General features: G+C 38.3%; 2 long non-coding RNA genes across 2 annotated transcripts; both read left to right on the top strand.

The window, feature by feature from the left end:
- The first annotated feature begins 2,658 nt into the window (after nt 1–2,658).
- Nucleotides 2,659–19,934, top strand: LOC109191543. Its single transcript, XR_002055944.1, has 3 exons — nt 2,659–2,784; nt 3,148–3,153; nt 19,923–19,934. It is a non-coding gene; the product is annotated as an uncharacterized LOC109191543 (long non-coding RNA).
- Nucleotides 7,726–19,597, top strand: LOC109191544. The gene is made up of 3 exons (XR_002055945.1): nt 7,726–7,738; nt 17,285–17,289; nt 19,512–19,597. It is a non-coding gene; the product is annotated as an uncharacterized LOC109191544 (long non-coding RNA).
- Nucleotides 19,935–23,556: the final 3,622 nt, after the last annotated feature.

The following is a 23,556-nucleotide window of genomic DNA, read 5'->3' as shown; positions in this document are numbered from 1 at the left end:
AATTGTGTGTCAAACTATTCACGTGACTGAAAGTTGTAAAGGCACAGGAGAAAGCATGACTGAAGAATTTCCATTTTTACTCAACCAATCTCACAATACCTCCTCATAAGCTTCAAAGTCATAAGAAAGAATGACAAGTTTAGGACAAAGAACCTTAGCATCTCTTACAAACATTCCAGCCTTAACTCCTGTGAAGAAGAATTCCATGTCAAACTGAAACTTTTTACAAAAATAGAAATGTTAGCATATTCGCTGCAAAGTAATTGCTGGATTCAAAACCAACCATAATTCCCCTTATCAATCTCATCAACCAGAACCCTTACTCTAGAAGAATTACCACTCTCACTGACGCTGCTTCATCAATGGTGTCTCACCTTTAGATATTACCCGGTCAGTTGAGCCCTTTCTAGAATAGAAGGTGTGGAATTTTTGAAGTAAAGAAGGCAGGCAACTTTGGTTGATTACTAGCTTCGCTTGCAACCTATTCCAGTTGATAAGAACCCTGTAAATGACCATTAAGAATTAGTCATCAAAAGAGTAAAAGTTCCCTCTTTGTCTTCTATAAATTCAATTTCACCATAAGATGTCAAAAACACATCCATTATTAAGTGTTTGATCATTATAGCATTTCAGAGTAACATGGTTAATAATGAAGAATTTAAAAGTGAGAGCATAATGTCTAGTATATACCTTGCATTCAATGATTCAATTATATTTCTGGAAAAATAGGTAAGGGCATCCATTCTAATAACCAAAAAAAAAAAAAAAAGATGTGGGAACTTCAAAATTGATTTAGATTTTCTTTTTTAATGAAAAGCAAGGAAAACACTAAATGCACACATGATTCAGGCAACTCTCAACCAAAAAATCAAACCTTTCAAAATTAAAAACTAAGTAACTTTTCTGAATGGTTTCAAACTAAAACATATATATATATATATATATATATATATATATATATATATATATATATATATATAAATATAATAAGAATAAGAGAACGAAGAAGTGACTGTATGTGAGAGCAAATTTAAGCATATTATTTGGGTTACATGGTAAACCCCATAACAGAGCACCAGCTCATTGCAAAAAAACAAGCACCACAATGAGAAAATGTGCAGAGTACAAGGAAAAGACAAAGCATGAAGACCGCCACATGCACAAATTCCCAGAGTTGATCTCAGGTGAAATCCAACACGCATGACATTTAAAAGTACTGAGCTTCACACAACACACCAAATACCTAAATGATATTCAGACCAAAATAGTCATTACACAACACCTCATTAATTATTATAGAAAGAGATAGAGAGAGCAAGGGGTGAAGGGAGGAAACAAGGGAAGCAATAAACTAACATGTTGAGTGTAATATAATGAAATTATAGGAATAGTATAAACAAGTAAAAGTAAACTAGATAAATGAAAGAAATATATTTTGGAAATGATGAAATATTTGTTTGCCGCTTCAACTAAAAGCTTAAGCTATTAGAGAGGGGAGACATTTAATAGTTTATTTTTTATTCTTAACAGGCCCTCATGAGCTGGCCACATTCTTTTAGGTGGCAAAGCGTGTGGAAATATTTTATAACAGGCAGTGAATGAAATTCAAACTCAAGACCTCTGCCTTCTCCAATAAACTTATCTACTCCACCACAACTAAAAGCATAACATATTAAAAAGGGAAACAATCATCTTTGCACCTTCTCTTTGAATGAAAAATTGCAAATGCATAGATATAGCCAATCCATGCCGGATCTCCTTCTTGCATTGACTGTAATATGTGGAAAGAAACAACTATGAGATGATATAGTTAAAGCAAAAGTCTACAGAACAGAAAGGGAGATTTAGGAAAAGGATTAATAGACATGCTTTAATCACAAAAGCTTACTGCACAAAATCCTGATGGTTTCAAAAGTTAATACAATAGAACCAGTGTGTACCATGTTGCCGGATGGCCCCAGTGCACAATCCAATCAGGAAGGTTCCATGATTTAACGAGCTCAACGAACGGTCCAAACACAGACCTCACAGCTCCAACTGAATTCAAATCATCAGTTTCATTGTGTGGAATCACACAAGTGCCCTGAAATGATACCAACAAGAGAAAAAGTTCTATAATAATAATGATACCAACATGGAAAACATTTAACTATCCTTGCTTGTTTACTAAAAATGAGAAGCAGAAAAGGTATTTCATTTCAAGCAAACTCTCATATTTTCTTTCTCTCTAGTCTTGGTAGAGACCAAGGACCATCCAATAGAACTCACCCCAATAACAACAAAGCATTGATGAATTACTAAAACTGACCTTACAAACTTCTCTTGCCGGTTGATTCATATGAAAGAAATTATTCACATAAATACCTTGCACTGGAGCAAGAAATAGGCAACTAAGATTTCGTGAAGATAGAAATAGAAGTCAACCTCTGTTCACAGAAAAAGAACAACATAGCAGACTAGGTCTACATACATAACCAGGCATCCTTCCCAAAAATAAAATAAAAAATCCTCAAAAACATTTTTTGACAGAATCAACAGCAACAAAGAGTATAATAGCACATTTACAGACCACAACTTTGATATGCAAATGACAAGGCTAGTAAGACTAGTAAAAAAAAAATTAACATTTGCATTTCTATTATATGGAGAGGAGCCAAATCAAGTGCAAATCATTCCTTAAGTATAAACTACAAACACATCTTAACTGTTAAAGTAAAATTCACTCCAGAAAAGTAAATACAAAAAATATGTATCTATCAATACAAGTTGAAAGTCATACATACTGTATACTGTTTTCTGGATTCTCAATCGTAGATATCCTACCTGCCTGAATGCCTGATAGATCTAACAGAAGCCACTTTCCCCAATTTGAAGTGAAGGCCAAGCTCGAATCAGTTCCCGAACTTCGCTCTTTCATACCTCCTCCCTGACTATAGTAAAAATAAGTAAATAACAATACATTAGAAATAAAGAACCTTAAGTCCTTGAACTTTAACAATAGATGAGAAACTAATGAAGGCATAATAGCGGTTACCTTAGAAACGATCAATGCAGTGTGTTGTCTTTCATTGTATTCCTCATCCTCATACAAATTTTCTCAGCAGAACAATATGCCAACGAGTGTTTGAGACGGCGCAAATGAGCGAGGAAAACGTTTATATCACAGCTACGTCGTTGATCGAGGAGAAGAGCTAAGGAGGAGAAGGTTCGCAGCTGCGTAGTCGATTGAGGAGAAGGCGATCGAGGACTTCAACATCGTAGACGATCTAGGGCTTCAGCGGTGGATAGGTGTTGGTTCCCAGAACGTATAGAGAAATCTAAAAATCTAACTCTTGAAATAAAGAAAAAATGATGGGTCGTTTTCATATTTTAAAGGTTTCTAATATTTTAAATAAATGACCCGCTCCTTTTAAAAAAGATGCTAGGAAAAAAAAGTTATAATAATAATACATTTTCGACAACTTTTGAATGTGGTCGGAAATAATAAATAGATAATTTTTTAAAATTTAAACGGCCGAAAGAAATTTTCGATCATCTTTACTTTGTGGTCGGTTATTCCGACCACTAAGTTATGGTGGTCGAAAATTTTGACCTATTTCCGTCCACCATAATCCTTCAACGGAAAAGTGAAAAAAAATCACTTTTTCCGACCAATATTCTAGGTGGTCGGAAATGTGGTCAGAAAATGGAAAATTTCCAGCAGTGAAAGGGTGAGAAATGTCACATTTAGGAGAATACTCTGTGCAAATTGTTAAGAGGGAGTTTTATTATTGTTGTCTTTGGGGGTTTGATCAACGTATGTCCAATGGAGAATTTGGAGGTTTGATCAACATATGTCTAATACAATCATACGTATAGAAACTTTAAGGGTAAAAAGGGAGTACTATCAAGCGTAATTGCTCCAATCAAGATTAAAATACAAACAGTGTTGAAAATCAAGTTTATATAGGATAACAGAGGTTAATTTTTCGCTTCTGGAAGGCACGAGAACTGGTCTACATTGTCTTTAAGCTATGAAGTTCAAGACTCTAATGAGCATATATTAGAGTTTTGAACTTTTTTGCTCACATTGCTTTCTGCTCTTGCTCAAATTAATTCTAAATCAAGGAGAAGGAGCTAACAAACATCCTAATTAACACATTCAAAGGCAAATAAATTAGTATTTTAGAATACCTTTCATCCATAATCATATACAGATCATTATTAAGCCCACAACACATGATAAAAAAGCTTTATACACTGCAACACCTTAAAACCCCTACAACACATCTCTCCCCTAAAATAACATACAGATGATTACAAAAAGGAAGAAAGCGAGGGGTTGTAAATACGTGCAGGCTAACCAGTCTTTGAGAGAAATTTTAACAGGTCAAAAATTAAATGAACATAAACAAGGTTAAAAATTCAAAGCAATATAATGCCAATTTTTTGCATTACTTAAAAACATATAAATACACATGGGAGACTATAAATTTGAAGCATGTGAAACTAAAGTGTCTTCTTCTAGTGATTTTATTAGCAAATACAACCCCTAAAACTCATAACCAGATAGAAAAGTCCCTTGTTACTGCTTTATCTCACTTAATTCAGATCAGAAATCGTCAAACTATATTCCAAACAATAACACGGAAAGGAAATTATGGCTTAAGCGATGGAACTTACCCCCACTGAATAGTGAGCAATTCGTAATCCCAATACTCCCTAGGGAAAACCACATTGATGTCTGCATAAACTCGAGATCTAGACATGGCTTTCGAGCGAATCCCCGTCCCGGAGAAGCAAAAGAAGCCGATTGACGAGGCGCAACTACTTGCGGCTGAGAACGGCGGCAGGGATGTAGACAGACCTTGTAAGTGTAAAAATGTTGCACATTTAAACCTCTTATTATTGGCCTAGATTAGTTGCCAAAGTAGTTCTGGACTAGTTGCTGGATTAGTCATACTGTCTGGAGTAGTCGACTGGATCAGCGCAAGAAAGTAATCCAGGAGGCATGAAACTTCTTCAAAACTTTTATTTAGTCAAGACCCTATCTTGGTGGAGATCTACATCAATTGGAGCAACTGAAATCAAGGAGGAAAAAGAGTGCTTGTTTTGTGGATCGAAGGATCCTTTACTACCTATATAAAATGCTACTTTGGTTAGCATTTTTCACACACTCTTTCACATGATTTTACTCTGAAATTCCTTGGTTATTTATTCCAAATATATTCTGTATTGCTGAGAGTGAAGAAAGGTCCTTAACCAGTTCATGAAGCAATGAAGATCGCCTGCACATCGGATCCACTGGAGTAGTTATAGGTTATACTTTAGTGTGTAATTAACTCTCCTCTTGTACTCCTTTTTATCATAGTGAATTTGGGTTGATGTGAGTAGCCCCGCAGACGTAGGAGTGAGGCTCTGAACTGCGTGAACATTTCCTGGATATGCATGCTTTCTTTTACTGCTATCTATTTTATGTTCTTTATTATATTTGGAGTAGGATTACATCTAGTCCAGCTTTATAATTGAAATAAAATTAAAGTCTTAAGCTATATCTTGCATTCAAGATTCACATGTTTTTTTCAATTGGTATCAGAGCTCGGGGACTTAAGATATTAGTCTAACCGATCTGGCTATCACGTGTTTTTTGAACTCAAGATCTTAGTATCTACTCTTTTTTCTGTTTGTCTGGTTTATTTGTTGCTCACTGTGCATTGAGTCTTACAGCATGGAACAACATAGAGCACCTCCTGAACTAACAGGTGACAACTATGCGTACTGGAAGGCCCGCACCAAAATGCATCTACGAGCTCAAGGAGAGAGGGTCTGGAGGGCTGTTCTTACTGGTTGGTCTCATCCTACCAAAGATGGAGACAATACAGGAGATCCTCTAGTCTTCAAACCAGAGGAAGAATGGACAGAGACTAAGATAACTATAGCCAGCTACAATCATAAAGCTTTAGATACTATTTTTTCTTTAATGCATGAGAGCCAGTTTACTATTGTTGCAGTGTGTGATTCGGATGCCTTGGAAACCACCTATGAAGGAATCGCATCGGTTAAATAATTCAAGTTACAAATGGTTCAATCAGACTTTGAAGATATAAAGATGAAAGATGATGAAACTATAGTGGATTTTCATGCTCGGGTACAAGAACTAGCCAATAGGGCAAGCATCTTAGGCGAGCCAATCACTCAAGAAAGACTTGTCAAAAAGATTCTTCGCTCACTCCCTCCAAGATTTCGCATGAAAGTTACAGCTATTCAGGAGCATGATGGATGGGAAAAGAAAACTGTACAACAATTGATGGGGAGCCTACAAACCTATGAGATGGAAATTTTAGGCGGCCCTGAAACAAAAGGAAAAACTGTAGCTTTACTGTCGAAGATGCTGGAGCTGTTTCTGATCCAGATGAGGTAAGTGACGATCCAATAATTTTCTTAACTAAAGGTTTTTCTAAATTATTGCAACAGGTAAAACAACGACAAACTGGAAAATCTGGCAAGTTTCAAAGTAAAAAAGGATCAGGGTCGAGTACTATTCGAAACAATCAAAAACCAAACCCGTCCAACCAATGATCAGGCACATCAAGAAACCCTCAATTCAAAGAAAAAACCGGAGGCAAATGGATCAAATGTTATGAATGTGAAGGGTATGATCATGTGCAAGTTGAATGTCCAACTACCTAAGACGGAAGAAGTCGATGAAAGTCGCCCTTACCTGGAGTGATGATGATGAACCAAAAACTGATCCAGGATCTGATCCAGATGAGATCTCCGGGAACTTTGTTGCCTTCACGACCCTCACAACTACAGTACCTGACTTAATAACTGGTGAAGAATATGACATTGAAGAGGACAAGATCATTGAAGACAGTCACATGCAAGAAGAAACTCTCAAACATGAGCTGGAAGAACTCAAAAATGAACTGGAACAACTCAAACGCAAGATCAAAATGATGGACAACACATCCACTTTGGACCAAATTTTGGATTCTGGTCGAAAGACACCCACGAAGAATGGGTTAGGATATTCTGGAGGAAAGGACAAAGCTGTTACAGTTTTTGTCAAAGCCTCAGGCCCTGACTCTGTCACTGGAGCAGATCAAGATAGTCCAGAAACTAGTACAGCTCAACGTCAAGTCAAATTTACTCCAAGTAAAAAGACAACCAAGATTAGATTTTATAATCCTATATGTCATTATTGCAGGGTACGTGGACATACCAAACCGGAGTGCTTCTACTTCTACAAAGACCAACGTGTTGAGAAATACACCAAAAAGTCTATCACCCCGTTTGTTAAGCAAATTTGGGTGAAGAAAAGTGATTTTATCTACCATGTCTCCTTTCACTCTACAAGTACTAACAAAAAATAGAGATGGTACTTTGATAGTGGGTGTTCACGTCATATGACGGGAGATGCTAAGTTCCTAAACAATATAAAAGGAAGTACAGGAGAAGTGACTTTCGACGACAGAGTTAAGGGAAAGATCACTGGAATTGGCACTCTAAATGTCACAGGGCTACCCAAACTAATACAAGTTCTTCTGGTGGACGGCCTTCATGCAAATCTTATAAGCATAAGCCAATTATGTGACCAGGAATGGAAAGTCTTCTTCACCAAGGACAGTTGCAATGTTACAGACTATCAAAAGAACTACGTCATGGAAGGTCCAACATAAAAGAATCAAAACTATGGCATCAAAAAATGGGTCACTTAAATTATCGCTCACTGGAAAAACTAATCAAGATTGAGGGTGTACGAGGTCTACCTAACATCAAGGTAGAAACAACCGGAGTATGCAGTGCCTGTCAAGCTGGAAAACAAACTAGAGCCGCTCATACCCCTCAAAATATGATCAATACCACACACTACTTGGAACTCATTCACATGGACCTTATCGGACCTACTAGAAAAGAAAGCATTGGAGGTAAAATGTACATTTTAGTTTGTGTTGACGATTTTTCTCGATTTTCGTGGGTCAGTTTTCTCAGGGAAAAGTCAGAAACTTTTGAAGTCTTCAAAGCCCTAGCCCTAAAACTCCAAAAAGAGAAAGATGAGCCAATCATACGCATTAGAAGTGATCATGGACGTGAATTCGACAACCAAGTGTTTGATGATTGGTGTGCATCGGTTGGTATCTCTCATGAATATTCAGCCCCTAAAACGCTACAACAAAATGGCGTTGTTGAAAGGAAGAATCGAACGATTCAAGAGATGGCTCGGGTACTGCTCAATGCCAAAGACTTGCCTCAGAGATTTTGGGTTGAAGCAGTAAGTACTGCATGTCACACGATAAACCGAGTATATCTGCGACCTGGAACGCATCACACTCCGTATGAAATATGGAAAGGTAAGAAGCCTAATATCAACTACTTCCATATTTTTGGCTCACGGTGTTTTATTTTGAAGGACCGAAGCCCAACTGGAAAATTTGAACCTAAAAGTGATGAAGGGTACTTTCTTGGTTACTCAACGAATAGTCGTGCTACCGTGTCTACAACAAAGTCACAAAATCCATCATGGAATCGGCAAATGTGGTTGTTGATGATCAACCTGATGAAATTACTGAGGTAATGGGAGTCTCTGACTCCGAAGTTATTCTAGAATCTGACACAAATAATCCAGAACCTCCTGAAATTGCAACATCAGATCCTACTCCGACTCCACCATCTTCTAGTCCAGAACCAGATGTTGGAGCACTCGAACTGGCCATCCGAACCCACAAAGATCATCCTACACAAAACATCATAGGGGATCCATCCTCCGGAGTACGAAATAGAGGGATTAAGCGAAATTATCTTGAGCTTGCAGGGTATACATGTTACACATCAAAGACTGAACCCAAAACGGTAAAAGAAGCCCTATCTGATGAACACTGGATTAAAGCCATGCAGGAAGAACTCGGACAATTCAAACGAAACAAGGTATGGAATCTAGTTTCTAAACCTGACGGTGTAAATGTTGTAGGGACAAAGTGGATCTTTCGTAACAAGACTGATTCAGCTGGAAACATTGCTCGCAACAAAGCACGACTGGTAGCACAAGGCTACTCTCAAATTGAAGGTATTGACTATGAAGAGACGTTTGCTCCTGTAGCACGTCTAGAATCTATTCGCCTCTTTCTATGTATAGCTTGTGCTCTAGGGATAAAGCTGTTTCAGGTGGATGTCAAAACGGCTTTTCTAAATGGATATCTATACGAAGATATATATGTCGCTCAACCTAAAGGCTTTGAAGACCCTCATCATCCTGACTATGTCTACAAACTGGACAAGACTCTCTACGGTCTAAAACAAGCTCCAAGGGCCTGGTATGAAAGACTGTCCCAGTATCTTCTCCAGCAAGGCTACAACCGAGGGGGAGTCGACAAAACCTTATTTATCAAAAGGTCATGTAAACATATTACAATTGCTCAGGTTTATGTTGACGATATTATCTTTGGTTCCACTCAAACAGGTGCTACAGATCAACTGGTTCAAGTCATGCAACATGAGTTCGAAATGAGTATGATCGGTGAATTGACCTATTTTCTAGGACTACAGGTTCAACAAACCAATAAAGGTATTTTTATATCTCAAGAAAAATATGCAAAAGGACTTCTAACGAAGTTTGGACTCGAGTCAGCTAAAAAAACACGAACGCCAATATCTACAACTACAAAATTAAGCAAAGATGAATCAGGAAAACCTATTGATCCTACTCTATACAGGAGCATGATCGGAAGTCTACTATACCTAACAGCAAGTCATCTAGAAATTATGTTAAGTGTTGGAATATGTGCCAAATTTCAAGCTGCCCCTAAAGAATCACATCTCAAAGCCGTGAAAAGAATAATTAAATACGTCAAAGGTACTCTCAATTATGGCATTTGGTTTTCAAATGATACTAACTTGAATCTTGTAGGATACAGTGATGCCGACTGGGTTGACAATGCAGATGATCGCAAAAATACCTCTGGTGGTTGTTTCTTCTTTGGAAAAAACTTAGTTGCCTGGCTAAGTAAGAAACAAAATTTGATATCTCTCAGCACAGCTGAAGCTGAATATATAGCAGCTGGTAGCTGCTGTACGCAGCTCCTATGGATGAGACAAATGCTTCTAGACTATGGTCTACATCAAGAGTGCATTACCCTCTATTGCGACAATACCAGTGCTATCAATATCTCCAAGAACCCAGTTCAGCATTCCTATACTAAACATATTGAAATACGGCACCACTTCATAAGAGAATTGGTAGAAGACAAGGAGATCAACCTGGAGTACATTTCAACAGAGAAAAATCTAGCTGACCTATTTACAAAACCTCTTGATAACACAAGATTTGAGTTACTCCGGGCTGCTTTTGGAGTGTGCAGGTTTTCCATCTAATTTTTTTTCTTTGGAACAATAAAGTTTTTTTATTTCTTTGTTTTATGTTTATTTTTCTGTTTGTTTCTTTTCAGGTTTAATCCAGAAAATCCTCCAGATCCGCTCTCAACTCCAGTCAGTACTCCAGGCCGTATACTGAGTCATTGGACCGCACTATAAGTCTTGCCATTTTTTATTAATTGTTTTTCTCTCCCCTGGCTGTTATACACCACAGTCTCCTTCCCCAAATTTTAGAATCTAATCCCTAATATCTCTCTCACCTTCCTTTAATTCTTCTCAAACTCGAATCCTTGACAAAATCTTTCACCAAATCTACTCGTTATCTCCTATCTCTCACATGGCTGGCCATTCTGATCTAAATCCTTTCTGTTTTTACCTGACTGAGGATGAGCATTTGGACCTTTATCGTCAAATTATTCGAGGCACAGCTCCGATTTCCGATCTCTCCACTCCCCGTGTCCTTGCGACTCTGCTTCGACACCCAGCTCTAATGGAAGATTTGTCCGTGCAAGATTCAAAGGAGATCTTTGCCAGAGCTACGGGCATCACGGGTGAACCCCGGCTTCTTGATGAGGTGTTCGACGAAGGGGATCTTCAAGCAGAGCTTCGATCTCGACAGCTACAGGCTCAATCTACGGTTTGCTCTCTTCATTCTCTTAGGAAGCAATCACTTGTTGTTTTTTTTTAGGCCCCTCTCTTTTTTGTTCTAATTCGCTTTTATCGCTTTGGTTGTGTTTGGTTGCTATGTGTTGTTGTTATGCATTTGTTGTCTTAGGATCCCTCTGCTGGTCTATCTCTTGTGCATTTGTCTATAATTTCATACACATGTTCTCTACCACACCGCTCAGATGAGGTCATTCCCCAGTGCCTGCGCATTTGTCCGATCCGGCCTCTGCTCCAGTTACTGATCCAGTCTCTGCTCCAGAATCTGCTCCAGAGGATGTTGGGGTTTCTATTCATGACATAGTATCTGAACCTGAGGATCCCTCTGTTCAAGCAGCCATTATGTCCGATATTATTACTAATATGCCCAACACTGCCCGTGCACAAAAGGCTGTCCCTGTGATCACTGTCCCATTTGCATCATCTAAAGCCAAAGGGAAGGCCAAAATCACTTATCCAGATGAACCTCCAGTTGCTCCTGTCCCAGCTCCAGCGGCTAAGAGAAAGTTAAATCTGTCCGAAGATATTGAATTTATGTCTGAAACTCGCCCAAGTAAACGATCTGAACATCGTCTGACTGGCCTTGCTCTGCGTACTAGGTCTAGAATTGGCATGTCTACTCCAGCTCCTCCTCCAGCTTCTGCTCCTGCTTCAAAGCCAGCTGCTCCGTCTAAGACTAGGGCCTCTAAGGTATCCAAGGAGACACTTTTCCGACCAATCTTACTCTCTCCTGCTCTGGAAGCAATATGGCAACAACATTCCAGTTGTGACATCCTTGTTGAGAAGAACTTTAGCATTGAGTATCGTATCCACACTTCGTGCCCAGAATCTTCTTCAGACTATACAAAATGTGGGTGCTTACTCTGCTTGGCTAATCCCAGAATTTTATGCAAATCTACAATCTGATTCTCTCCTGCCAGCCTCTCTGCACTATCATCAGGTATTCTTGAGGGATGTTTGGTATGACTTCAGTCCCGCTATTATAAATGCCTACTTTCAGCGTGATGCTTGTGATGATTTGTTTGAGCCTGCAGGAGATTTTCTTGCATCACACCTTACTCACAATGAAGTCACAGTCTGGCCGAAAGATGGTCTTCCTTCGAATGTTCTTACTGCCGTCTACTCTGTTCTGTTTCGTTTAGTATCAAGCAACTGGATTTTGAATGTCTCTGTGCACATAGTCACTAAGAAGATGGCTTCTCTGTTATACAAAGTCAGACATCAATTGCCCATTGATCTCGGTCATCTTATTTATCATCATATTATGAGCTTTGCTAAGAAGAAGGAAGCCAAAATTCATCTCCCGTTCCCATGTCTGATCACGGGGATTCTACAACAACAAGGTCTACAACTCTATTCCAACGAAGAGCTTTGTCACATCACTCACAAGATCTCTATGGACTCTCGCCTCTTTCAGAAATCGCATTATGATGATCGGGCCACTCTCTCAATTCCGCCTGTTCCTGCTCCAGCTGCTACACCAACTACAGGCGTCGGATCACCATCAACTGCTTCGACTCTAACTTTTCTTCGGCAGCAGGTCACCTTTCTCAAATCTCATATTGCTACCATGAAGGATGCCTCTCTTTCTCTCCAATCTTCCATCTCTATTGACGAAGCTCAGCTACTTCACACCAATCGTCACATTTCCTACCTTGAGAATGTCTCGCCTACTGCTCCTGCTGGTGATGAAGAAGTCTTTGAGACATCATCCTCCTCCTCCTCCAAGTCCTGATGCTGGTCTTTGTCCATAGCTTGCCAAAAAGAGGGAGTGCTCGTAGTAAGGGGGAGTGTTGTTTTTGTGAACTTACCATGAGTGCCAGTGAATAAATGTGGTGTGCTGTCTGCTATCTGTCTCTAGTAATGTGTAGTTATCTGATAAGTTTTTGTGTGGTCTACTTGATCAATGTGATAACGTGCTATGTTTTATCTTGACTCTATGATAAATGCTAAGCTATTACCCTATGTGAAATATATGTGTTTTTTTCTCTATGTGCTTGTATGTTCTAAATATGTTTGAATTCTCTGGCACATCATTGGTTAACTCTAAGAAGGTTATGTATCTAACTACTCCTGACTAGTGACTAATCCGCTTTGTCAAATTTGTATCCTTTTACTCATCTGGCGTTTGATTATGTTTTTAATAAGCCGATGAGAATCATTTGGTAGTTTTGTCAACTAATAGCCAAGAGGGAGATTGTAAGTGTAAAAATGTTGCACATTTAAACCTCTTATTATTGGCCTAGATTAGTTGTCAAAGTAGTTCTAGACTAGTTGTTGGATTAGTCATACTGTCTGGAATAGTCGACAGGATCAGCGCAAGAAAGTAATCCAGGAGGCATGAAACTTCGTCAAAACTTTTATTTAGTCAAAACCCTATCTTGGTGGAGATATACATGAATTGGAGCAACTGAAATCTAGGAGGAAAGAGTGCTTGTTTTGTGGATCGAAGGATCCTTTACTACCTATATAAAATGCTACTTTGGTTAGCATTTTTCACACACTCTTTCACATGATTTTACTCTGAAATTCCTTGGTTATTTATTCCAAATATATTCTATATTGCTGAGTGTGAAGAAAGGTCCTTAACCAGTTAATGAAGCAATGAAGATTGCCTGCACATCGGATCCACTGGAGTAGGCTCTGGAGTAGTTATATGTTATACTTTAGTGTGTAATTAACTCTCCTCTTGAACTCCTTTTTATCATAGTGGATTTGGGTTGAGTGGCCCCACAGACGTAGGAGTGAGGCTCCGAATTGCGTAAACATTTCCTGGTGCATGCTTTCTTTTACTGCTATCTATTTTATGTTCTTTATTATATCTTGTGTAGGATTGCATCTAGTCCAGCTTTATAATTGAAATAAAATTAAAGTCTTAAGCTATATCTTGCATTCAAGATTCACGTGTTTTTTTCAGACCTAAACCCACAAAAGATTATCCAAGGTATGCACAGGGTTAGGAATTTAAAAGTTAAAACTAGCGACGGATTTTGATCTGCCGCTAAATTATAAAATAGCTATTGACCGTGTAAAGGATAGGACAGATTATTAAATCTATCGCTACATTATGAACATAAAATTTATCCATGTAAAGTTTAACGACGGATTCTCTAATCCGTCGTTATATAGCGACGGATTCTTTAATCCGTCATTATATTGCGACGGATTCAATAATCTGTCGCTAAATTGTAACAATTATAATTTTTACAATTTTTGGAGTTAGCTCGCGAATAATTCGTAGCTACATTTTGCGCCAAATTTTGCCGCTAAGATTAGCTACTATTTAAGGACGGAAATATTCCGTCGCAATATCCATCGCAAATCCGTCGCTAATCCGTCGCTAAATATCCATTTACTCAAAAAATTAAAATCCTTCGCTAAAATGTCGCTATTCCGTCGCTACATTAGCAACGGAAATTTTTCGTCACTAAATCCGTTAGTATATAGGCATTTTTTGTAGTGACGTAGTTACAGATAAACTTTACAAAATCTATGATCGGCCACCTTCTGGGCGCAGCTGGTGCTGTAGAGGCTGTAGCAACTGTTCAGGTTTCTATTTACTTGCTCCCATAATAATTCCTCCAAAACCACTAGTCTATATTATACACAATATCTGTTACATTACATGGTCTAAGAACGATTGACTGCATTATGATACGGTTTCTTACTTAATCAATCGAAAGAGAACTGACTGATTCACCGTGATGGCTTGATGTGCTTTGTAGGCAATTCGGACCGGGTGGGTTCATCCAAACATCAATCTCTAAAATCCAAATGAAGGGGTGGTAAGGCTTTCCGTCTTCTTTCTCTTCAGACCTGGTTTCAGTATTGGTGCATAATATATGAATGATCAGATGAATTACGTTCTGGAACTGAATATTTGACATCTGTTTCACTGAAATGGCACCTTTATGTTAAATCACATTTCCCTCGACCACAGAGCCCCCACACCTTGGCCTAACATGCTAAATATGCATAAATACAATAAGTTATTAGAAGCCATAAACTATGTCTGTAACACCTATTTTGTGCATCAAAATAGGACACAAAGGTCCTTGTGGGATCTAAAAAGGAGCATCTGGGCATTAAGGTGACCTTATCTAATTCATTTGGATTTGGTGGGCACATATATGAGATATATATATATATATATATATATATATATATATATATATATATATATATATATATTCATTTCACTATATAGGGGTTCTCTCTATAGTGAAATGATTTTTTTTTACCAGGCACATTTCCGACCACCAAAGTGGTCAGAAATGTTCGATGTTCTCAGTCTCTACGACCTTAGAAAAGTGGTCGCTATTTCCGACCACGTCTCCGGTGGTAGGAAATAGCGAGGAGGATTTTTTCGGATACCTAAATTGGTAGGAAAAGAGGTCGGAACAAGTGTTTTCGATCAAATTAAGTCCATTTTCGACCACTTTCTAGGTGATCGAAAATCGACAGATTTTCAGTAGTGAAACTCAAAGATCCAATATATATTTACAAATAGTAAGAAAAATCAATTATCCAATGTTGTAAGTAAGGGTGAGTTAATATTCTCATATTTGAAATCCTACATAAATTATAATATCCACACAAATTCATTAATTCTAAAATTTTGATCCGTGCTTCACACGGGAATCATACTAGTAATAATAATAAGAAGAATCCTCCCAAATACTCTTTCAGGTCGGGGTGCAGCGGGCCCTTAGGATTGGGGTTCATCCTTTTGGAAGAATAATAATAAGATGAAGAAATAAATAAATAAATAAATCTGTGCGCTAGGGAAAAGGGGAAAAGCTGTCGAAAGGCAAAGCAAAAATAACGCTAATCTGTGCGCAAGGAGGAGGGGAAAAGCAAAGCAAAAATAACGAACGCGTATAGCAAAAATCGAACGGTTGACCTCCTAACACTTATTAATGTGCACCTATGCATTCTCCAATTCTCCATTGGAGAGGTTTGAATTAGACTTCTCCAAAAATATATATAAAGTTGGAGAATAAAGAGAAGTTAGGCAATTGTAAAGATAATTTTAATAAAAAAGTTTATCATTTTCTATTCTTTCATTTCTCTAATTCTTTATTTTTCCAGAAAATCCTTCAGTTTTTCATTTTAGTAAACAATCCCCAAGTATTGCCTATATCATATTACTCCCTTTTTTTTTTTTTTTTGTTTTTCGGGTCTTGCTTCCTGAACTCCTACATACGTAAGCTATTTTGTATAGCAACCACGTTCTTGTATCCTTTTTTTCCAATGTGGTAAGTCATAGATGCAGAAATTATTAAAAGATGATGTTAGTATGCATGTTACGTTAATTTAAATCAACGTAACGTACGTTCTTCACGAGTATTTGATGAAGGATCAAAATAGTATTTATGATAAGCCGAAAGGGCAACTCCGCATCAGTAATACTATTTTGATCCTTCATCAGTATTGCTCTATATAAACTCCGCATGCGCACCATGTTAAAACACCAATTCAAACAAAATTTCTCTTGTTCTTAGCTACCTACAAACATCGCAATATATATATATATATATATATATATATATATATGGGCAGATCGATCAGAATAGCTTAATGGGTACCGTGAAGAACAGCCAATCTGAGCTTGATGATGAGCGCATCTTCAATACCACAAGGATGAGGAAAAGCCCGAATGCAAATAATGATGTGTGGTCGAACAAGGATGAGATGGCTTCAAAATTTAAAGAGTGGAACAACAAAGTTTTTGGGAACATCCAGGCTCGAAAGAGAAGATTGGAAAAGCGCATTGAAGGCATCCAAAGACAACTAGACGTATTTCATCACCAATGCCTCATTAAATTAGAAAGAAAGCTCAAAATTGAGTTTGAAGAGGTCTTGCTCCAAGAAGAGATTTATTGGTATCAACAGGCTAGAGAGGATTGGATTGCATCAGGTGATAGAAATACTAAATTTTACCACACCGCTACAATGGTGAAAAGAGCGAAAAAGAAACGCTATACCCTTCACAATGACGCTGGCAATCCTATCCAGAATACAGCCGAGGAGGAGGCAATAGTCAGAGATTATTATACTAATCTCTTCAAGAGAGAAGATGCTACTGACTGCTCTCAGCTAGATGGGATCCCTTTTCCTACCATATCGGCAAACACACGAAGTGCCCTTAATGCGGAAGTCACTAAGAATGAAGTTAAAACTGCGCTTTTTGAAATGAGTCCTTTAAAAGCTCCAGGACCCGATGGATACCATGCATGCTTCTATCAGAAGGCTTGGGATGTGGTTGGAGATTCTGTATTCAAACAGGCTTCTAGTTTCTTTGAGAATGGAATCTTTAAGAAAGGTATGAATGACACTTTAATTTCCCTTGTGCCAAAAACTGATAACCCGGTGAGTGCTAGTCAATTCCGCCCCATCAGTCTTTGTAATGTAGTTTATAAAATAATCACAAAGACTATGACCAATCGTCTAAAACCCATTTTGAAAGAGGTGGTGTGGTTGGAACAGAGCAGCTTTGTCCATGGGAGACAAATAGTAGACAATATTATTGTCTATCAGGAGGTCCTCCACTCAATGCGTATGAAGCAAGGTCCAAAAGGCTATATGGTTCTGAAGATTAATCTGGAGAAGGCTTATGACAGACTAGACTGGGCCTTTATTAGGGACATGCTTAAAAAGGTAGGTATGAGTGAGAAGTGGATTGGAAATATCATGCATTGTGTTGAGACGGCAAGGCTTGGAGTTCTTTGGAATGACACTCAACTGGATTGGATCACCCCGAGTAGGGGAATTAGGCAGGGAGATGCTATCTCCCCTTATCTCTTTGTGCTTTGTATGGATCGTTTGAGTCACACTATTAAAGATCTGGTAGGTAAGAATAAATGGAAAGGCATTAAAATGAACAGGTATGGGCCTACCCTTTCTCATTTATTTTTCGTTGACGATTTAGTTTGGTTTGCTGAAGCTTCACAGGACCAAATAAGAACTGATTGTAGCAAAAATAAGATGTGAGCTCGGGTGTGTTATGTCGTCCTCAGGAGATTAGGGGTTATGGCACGTAATACGCAATCACAAGAAACTATGCACTAGCACTAGGCAATCAACAAGAAGCTAAGCAATCTACAAGTTTAAGGAAATGATAAGGCTAACACATATACACTAAGATAAAGAAATAGGACTCAAGCTAGGGAGCATTATCATCTAGATGCTTTAACAACCTAGGGATTAGGGAGAACAAGTAAGCAAGGAATCAAGCGGGAATGCACATAGATATCTTAGTCTATGAACCATTTTCATGATTAATAAACAAGGATTAGAACAAGAAATTGCCCCACTTTCGTGGTGAATCAATTCCAAGTCCATCAAGCACATAAAGCATCTAAAGCCCCCAATTTCCCCTATTTTCGTAGGAAGAAATCGGGTCTATGCAATGGGTGGCTTGGATTCATCACCCAACTCTCGTTGAGGCAAGGAATCCTCCAAAAACAAGCTAATTAGTGTGTACATCAAACATTAACAAGATATAAATACAAAACCTTCACAAACACATGAACCCTAGGTTGGAGTTCTTCCCCTTTTTTGCAATAATCACAAATCAAGCATCAAGATAGATAATACAACCCTAACTCAAGTCCATAAAGAACTACTCATGATTCAATACCGTAAAGAACACAAAAACACAAATGTAAAGCACAAACATTGCAAGATAAAGAGATAAAAGAGAGAAGAAAATTTCACTAAGAAACACTAGTACAAAATTGAACATAGAAGATTGACCATAGGCCACCATTGTTGGAAAAATGGTTGCCTAATCTTAACCCAAAAATTCGCGGTGGCAATTTTGTAAATAAGTGATCAATAATCCGCCACCATTGTTAGCTGTAATGGTTGCCCATTATATTTTTTATTTATTTTTTAAAAAATTGATTTATAATAGGCAACCGTTTATAATAGAAATGGTTGCCTTAAAATAGAACTTGTTTATAATAGACAACCATTCCTAATACAAATGGTTGCCTAATATTAACCCTAAATCTACCACCCGCCTAGACCAGATCAAAATCGTCTCACCGCTTCAACACCCAACGTCTAAAATCTCCATCCCTCAGCTTCGATCCACCGTTTGCTTCGATCATCTCACCGCACACCACCACCATCTATTCTGTCGTCGCACACCGCCACAGCCGACGCCCCACCACAGCTTCGTCGTTTCGGACCAGCGTGCCGTCGATCTGCAGCCGCCAACGCCGTCTCCACCGCCTACCCTTCCGATCTTCTTCGTCGTTCCCTCCTCTAGCTCCCCTGCGACGCTACCCCTATCAGCCACCGCCACCGCCTTCGCCCTAGCCACCGCCGTCCACAGCTACGCGGCTCAGCCTTTAATCTCAGAGGTTTCTGCTGTGCAATGAGATTGGGCTTAGACTTTTTAAGAGGTATTAGGTTCAATTTCTCTTTCCCGCATATGTACTACAAGATAATACTATGTAATAAATTTCTTTATATATATATGATAACAGGTCAGTAAAGACCCTAGATGGGGAAGATGCTATGAGAGTTTCAGTGAAGACACTAAAGTCATTAGAAAATTGAGCTGTCTTGTGACGGGTTTGCAAGGCCAACCACCAGAAAGACATCCTTATGTTGGTGGAAGGTAGTAAAAGTAATATATCTTTTACACTATTTATACACCTCTTATCTAAACTTCCTAAACTGACAATCTTAGTTAGCTTGGTCCTAGTTCTTTTATAGAGTCCCAAATGCTGGTAGTTATATATAGCTTTATTTTGGATCTATTCAGTATCACAGTATTCACTCCTGATTTTTTCTTATTAATGCCACATGTTTTTATCCATTAAGAAATGTTTACTATAGTTTACTTATTTGATTATCCAGAAACAATGTTGCTGCATGTGCAAAGCATTTTGTAGGTGATGGAGGGACTTTGAAAGGCATAAATAATGGAAATACTACAACATCGTATGATGATTTGATCAATGTTCATATAGCACCATATCTAGATTGCTTGGCACAAGGAGTTTATACTGTTATGGCTTCCTACTCCAGTTGGAATGGAAAGAAAATGCATACAAACTACCATTTTCTAACAGAGATTTTGAAGAATAAGTTTGGATTCAAGGTGAGCAAATGATTTCTTGTCACACCAAAAACAATAATTAATACAATATATTAATACATTAGAATAGGAAGCCCTTGGTCTTTCATTTCTGCTGTGCTTTTTGGATGAGATAGTAAGAAAAGGGATATGCTATTTTCCCACAATGTTGGTTCAGCCCAAAAGATATCAGGTCACATTTTTTTCCTAGCTTTCCTAGACATGCTCTTAATGGAACATTGGACTCAACTTGAAATTCCTTCAATTATCTACCTTTTGCAGACATGAAGGAGGACTTTTCGCTTTCTTGCAGTCTAGGGTTGTTCAACTGAAGCATAGAATAGTAACTTTATTTTCCTTATCTCGTAAACCACTCTCCAGTCAGAACTTAACCCACAAACGTCTTCAACCTCGATACACTGAAATTCTTTCCGATTCAGCTTGCCCGGTAGCAGCTCGACCTTTTCAGGGAACTTGGAGTTCTTAATGGTAGAAGACCATGTTGCTGTATCCACAGTTTTGGCCTCGGGAACAAACTTCGCAGAACGCCTCCTGGATTTGAAACTAACCCTCAAAGATCTCAAGCTAGAACTCCTCATCAAAGTCTGAAAAGATTTCACACTAGAAGAAGCAGCCAAGTTTGACTAAGAACTCTGATCACTGCTATCGAAACTAGATTCAGAACCTCGAGGACTTGCCAGGAGGAAATGGCCCTTCCTCCTTTCAGAGCAGCTCGCCGCCTTCATCTGATTAAGCGAGGAATCCTCCGATGTCTCTACTGAACAAGGTGAGTGATTTGCAGTTGGCTTCATGATCCTTGATCTCCCCCTCCTGAATGATCTTGTGCTTCCAAAACTTTTAATCACCTTTCTGACTCCTTTCAAGTTCTTGCTTTTGCTGTCATGCTTCACCGATATTGAAGAATCAACAGACTTCACATCATCGCATTCAATCCCTCCCTGACACGACATAAAAACCAGAATTTTACGACAAGCAAATTGCCACAACACAAGATTTCTTCATCCTGCTATACAGCTCAAGAGGTAAAATGTTGTTTCATGTTACTTGCAACAACGATAACAGTGTTATAAGAGTGTAAGAATTGCTCCCCTGGCCTGCAATTTTATGTATTCATGGTTCGGTTTTACTAATGAGTGAGTGCATTAACTTTGGAAATTGTGATTTTTCTGGAGTCCTTATTTTTATTTAATACTTTTACAGTGATCTGGGAAATGCTGCTTTATCAGGTCAATTAGTTCCTCAACTTGGCTTGCTGAAGAATTTGCAGTACTTGTATGTCCAATGCTCTTAAATCTTTCTGCAACTTTGATCTTATCTTCCTGGTTTAATGAGGTTTTATGTTTTTCCCAGTGAATGTTATTTGCATCATATCTATACTTGGAACTAGTTACAAAATAAATAAAGAAAAATGTACACTTAAACACTATATATGAAACCATTTATATATATTATCATTGATCATGACATCTTGGAATTAAACAATCAGGTTAGACTCAATACATTGTCATCAACCTTATCACCAAAAAAAAAAAAAAAGAGAGTCATAAGCTCAAACTTACCTGAAAACTTTCCTTCTTTGCATAATAGCAGGCAGTGCCCTTCATGAAATGAGGAGATGCACTCGGCATTTGAACAAGGCTTGATTTCTCCGGGCTCGAGCCACCACTAGAACTGGATGGATCAATCCTTAGGCACCGGAATCTGGATTTTGCGGGCGGCCTGGACTTTAAGGATCTGCTGGAGCAAAGCAATCTGGGGAAGCTGATTACTGATCTTGGCTTCCTCTTGGGCTCTGCTGTCTCCCTTTTGTTTTTGCCAGCCAAGCTCTCAGAAAAGGTTGGTTCAACAACTGCCATTCCCACCATATACAGCACTAAATAAAATAGATTAGAACCAATTTCTCTGTAGTTTACTTTACTGTCTTTTAAACTTTCTTGGTAAATCTTGATTTTCTATAGTGATGGGGTGGGGGTGATTATATATGGGATGGTAATTATTCCACTTTTTGGAATTAATATAACATATGGGAAGATTCGACCGTCTCCGTTCAGGTGTTTCCAACATTATTCTAGATTATATTCTTTTAGTCTTGATTTTTTGTTGATTCTAGTTTCCTCCATGTTCTAATATTGTTTACATTGATAGATCCAACCATCTGTGGCTGCTCTACGTAATACAAGGGGTCTAACATGGCCGAAGGGCCATAAGAAGAATGTAGATGAAGATATTCTAGATTGGCTTCAATCTATGTTTGGTTTTCAGGTTTTAGTGCTTGTTGCTGGGATTATCTAGGCTTAATGGGAAATTCAAGCTACATATTTGCTGGGATTATCTAGGCTTTATGCCATCTAATGACTTAAAATTGAATCACTGTTATTAGTTGGATGATCTCGCACTTACAGAAGTCATGAAGAAGCTATTTAAAAACTACAAAAGATGGTGCGAGTACCTTAACCGCAAGAGTAGTCTCTGGTGAGTTTAGTTTTCATGTTTATACGTATTAGCAGGTTTGGCCTGATACTGCCTTTTGTAACATCCACACCCCCACCCCCAGGGGATCATAATTCAAGCACTGATTTTTGAAAAGTCTGTGATGTAATACAGAGATCACCATCGCCATCATCATCCTCTCATAACAATCCTTCTTTTAAGCCCAGTTGTTCCAAGAAAAATCCCGACTATAATTCCCACACAGCTTTGCAGAAAGGAGCAACCTTCACTTCGAGATAATGCAGGGTCAGATTGTTAGCCGAAGGGTGAACATGACCGCTGCCCATGAAGACATTTCCACCGCCCCCACACATGTCTTTCCCGTGGTAATTTTGTTTTTGCCTCCTTGTTTAGTTCTTCATACATACTACATCATCCTGTGATTGATTTTTGAAACATGGGTTTTGCTCATTTTGTGTAAGTCAATTGAATATATTGTACTGTTGTGTAAATTTAAATTTGCAGCTTCGTTTGCTTTCTCCCCTTTAGCCCAGGACCCAATCACCTAGAGGATTTAATTAACCCACAAACAGATTGTCTCATTGTCATTCTTAATGAGACATAGTTTAATGCTAAAATTTACATGCACATGAAGATTCTGAGCATTGTTTTGGGATTCCGTTACTTTTGCGGCAAAATATTCTATGTAGGTGCAAACATACAGGAAGGAAAAAAGCCAAATTTGACATCATTGTGTTAACATTTATCTTTCACAAAATATCTCAACTCAGACATTGATTAACTAGTTAGTTGGTTTTGGTAGAATACTGAAAAGTAAAGCTTGATTGGTAAATGCCACTTTTGGTTTCAAACTCATTCGATATTGTGTTGTTTGACAGATATCAAATTTTTTGATTGGGCTCTACTTCCTGAGCATTGTTAATAAATTTGGAATCGCCGCAAAAGCTTCAATGGACGTCGCCTCGCCGCACCTGGTC

This window comes from Ipomoea nil, unplaced genomic scaffold, assembly GCF_001879475.1.
Source record: "Ipomoea nil cultivar Tokyo-kokei standard unplaced genomic scaffold, Asagao_1.1 scaffold1683, whole genome shotgun sequence".
In the NCBI taxonomy this organism is placed as follows: domain Eukaryota; kingdom Viridiplantae; phylum Streptophyta; class Magnoliopsida; order Solanales; family Convolvulaceae; genus Ipomoea; species Ipomoea nil.
Note: the sequence above shows the minus strand (reverse complement) of the source record. Positions and strands in the feature narration are given on the sequence as shown.